This window comes from Talpa occidentalis, unplaced genomic scaffold (genome assembly GCF_014898055.3).
Source record: "Talpa occidentalis isolate TD23 unplaced genomic scaffold, MPIMG_talOcc4v2.1 talOcc4.17, whole genome shotgun sequence".
NCBI lineage: Eukaryota > Metazoa > Chordata > Mammalia > Eulipotyphla > Talpidae > Talpa > Talpa occidentalis.
In genome coordinates this window covers 41,534,353-41,537,612 of record NW_023601754.1, presented here as the reverse complement: position 1 = coordinate 41,537,612, position 3,260 = coordinate 41,534,353, and positions in this window count along the sequence as shown.

Genomic DNA, 3,260 nt, shown 5'->3' with positions numbered 1-3,260 from the left:
CGTGTCAGGCGTGGAGTCCTGCTCGGGCGGACCGTCTGTCCGGCAGGTCCAGCTCCGAGCGGCCCCGCCCCCGCCCCCGCCCCCGCCCCAGACCGACTCAATTTCTCCGCCGTCCCAGCCGCGGGCTGCGAACTTCCCACCAATCCGAGCGCGGTGCCGGCAGGGGGCCCTGCCTGCGCGGCCAATCAGCAGGCGGCAGGGGAGGGGCTCGAGGCACAGGTGCCGGGAGGGGGGCGCTGGGGCCTGGAGTCCTCCGTGCTTTGGTGGGGCGCTCCAGTGAACACTTTCGAGGAGAGGCTCCAAGTGTGGAGGTACTGAGACCCCTCCCATGACTGGGGAGGGATGTGAAGGCGGTGGGCGGGGACCCCTAAACTAGATCCCACTCGCAGGCATCATCTCTGCTCACAGTTGAGCGACAACGCGATTAAAATTTGCTCCCTGACTGGTGCAGATGTCAAAACTCTCACAGGTGCCCATTTCTCACGGGAGAGACTCAGGATTCTGGGGGCAGTGCATAAATTTTACATTAGGGGGCCTCCCTGGTGGCGCAGGGATTAAGACGCAACCTATGAAGCAGTCCTCAGCCACTGCAGCGCGAGTTCGATCCCCCGGCCAGCCAGGGAGAAACCCACATGGCGGGACAGACCTCCCCTGTCTCTCCCGCTGCTCCCCTCAGCAGTGTAATTCGGTCCATCTGCTTGTTCTGTTCCCCACTCTGTCTCTGTCTCTCACCCCCCGTATCTCTGGCCTGTACCCCAGTTCTTGTATAAAAATAAATAAATTTAAAAAATTTACATTAGGTCTCCAGGTCCCGCCTCTCTGAGGGTCCCAGACTCACCCTACACCTTCCCATAGAAATTGCCCCCTCTCGAGGCTCTTTATTTCAGGGGGTCCGGGCTCAACAAGCAAATGTTTGTTCCTCAAAAGGCGGTAGCCTCTGCCCCTTAAGGATGTACATTTTGCTCTCGACCCACAAACTGTGCTTCCATAGGACTCCGGCTCTGCTCTCCTTATCTGTCTCTCCACCGGCTGCCTCTAGAGGACCAGAATGCCTTGCCTCCTCGAATAAAGGTTCTCAAGAGCACACACCCCCCCCCCCACACACACACACACTCTTGGAATTGCAGCTTCTATCCTTAGAGAATTCCAGCCTTCTCCCTTCCTAGGGACCTTTACAATTAAGAGCCCGAAGCCACAGGGGACCTTAGGACCCACCTGCACCCATTTTACTGGCTGGCAGACCCCCAGCCCTGCTCACAGCCTCCCAACTCAAAGGGTTGCAAGTTCAGGCCCTTTCCCTCATTATAAAGCCAAGGCCCCACCTTCTTTCTTTGGAATTAGAAACCCAGCCTCTTTTCCCAAAGGCACCGCCCCCAGAGCTTCAGACCCCGCCCCCTGGTTGTCACATTTTCCTGAATTTCAGACCACCCCCTTTTCCACACAGAATTTGGGCGCTGACCCACACTTAGTCCCACCCCTTCATGTTTGTCTTCAGGGGCTCCAGGCCCCACCTGACAGCAGCTTGATTCTGAAGATCCCCAGTGCGGTAGCGTTGGCCCCGCCCACAGCCGATCCTAAGCCCCGCCCACGCAGCCTGCTCCTCACCCCCGGCCGTCGGGTCCACCGGACTAAAAACAGCAACCGAGTCAGCTTCGACTTTATCTGCCATTCCCGCTCCTTCTTCCCGTGGAAGGTACGCATGGCAGAGGCAGACGGGAACCCCGTCACGCTCCCCCGCTGTTATCCAGGGAGGCACAGGCTGACTCACGCAGTCACGCTCAACCCGTTACTGCCACCTACGGCAATCCACCCCTCCATCCCACACCGACACCCAGAAATCTGGGCCCACCCATTGCCCAGGGACACGCAGCCCTCTGGATCAGTACCGACGGCACTCAGGCCCCACTCACAGGCATTCGAGGGCTGTCCCAGCGCGACGGTGGAGTGCCTGGCTCTGCCCGCTGCACGTGCCCCGCGTCCTTGTCTTGGTGTGGCCCCCAAGATTCCTGCTAACATGGCCCTGCAACCCGTTCCCCCACTACCCACCTCCTTCCCTTTGACAGGAGCATTTGCTGGGGGAGCTGCCGAAATTCCTCCCTTCTGTCTGAGATCCAGGGCATCTTCAATGCTCGTTGCTAGGCAACAGCCTTTGGCTCACCACTGCAACTTCCGGGGATGGCGTTGGCTTCCCCTCCCCCACAGAATTTGTAGTCCCCAGCTCCCAATCGCTCCCCTTCAGCGTTATGATCTCCCAGGATGGTTTCCATGTCACCCCTTGGATCCTGATCCGATCTCAACTCTTCGGAAACCCTCATTTCTAGAACCATGGCATTCCAGAAGCTTCCTCCCACTGTGTGCTCACACTCGGTTTTAAACCTGCTCTTAACAAACAAATTTCTTTCTTGTTCTAGATTTTTCCTGATATTCACTCATTCTTAGTTCGAAAATCACAAGTTTTCCAAAAACACAGTGTTCTGGATTCCCTGGCATGGGAAATTAATCACAATGTTGTAGATTACAAAATAGCTCCATATTCTAGATTCCCTGACATCCCCAATCCCCTTAAGTTCTAGACTTCCTAACGTTGAAACTTCCACCCCACCCCCCAAAAAACAAACTGCTGAATTTGAGAACCACAAGCATTCCAGAACATCCAGGATTTAGAACTACTTACCTTGCAGGTCTCCTATTTATTTTCTAGATTCTCTAACATTCCAGAATCCCTGCCATTATGGATTTCTTGGAATGCAAACAAATCCTCTAGTGATCTAGAAGGACAGACATTCCAGAACACCCCCTATGCTCTAGATAGCCTAGTAATCCAATTCCTTTCCATGCCCTCTAATTCTCAGCATTCTGGAATTTCAGATGTGAAGATATACCAATTGGTGGAGATTCATTGACATTCTAGAACACTCCTATGTTCCAGCACCAGTGACCTTTCAAGTCTTTTTGTGAGAAACTTCTGTCTGGAATCTCTGATATGCTAGAGAATTCATCCAGGAGCATTCTAGAAGATCTGTATTCCATATTCCCCATCATCAAACCCCTCTCCACTTACACCTCTGGCATTGAGAAACTCGGAGTTTCTAGAATTACTATATTCTAAAATCCCTTATTCCTAGTCTGGTCTACTTTGTCTCCTCTTCACTGACCCAAATAAAAGAGGAAGAAAATTTCCCTGAGGAGTTCCCCTAAGAAAAGGTGTTTTTTTTGGGGGGTGGGGTGGGGAAACACACCAACCAATATGCCAGGGTGAG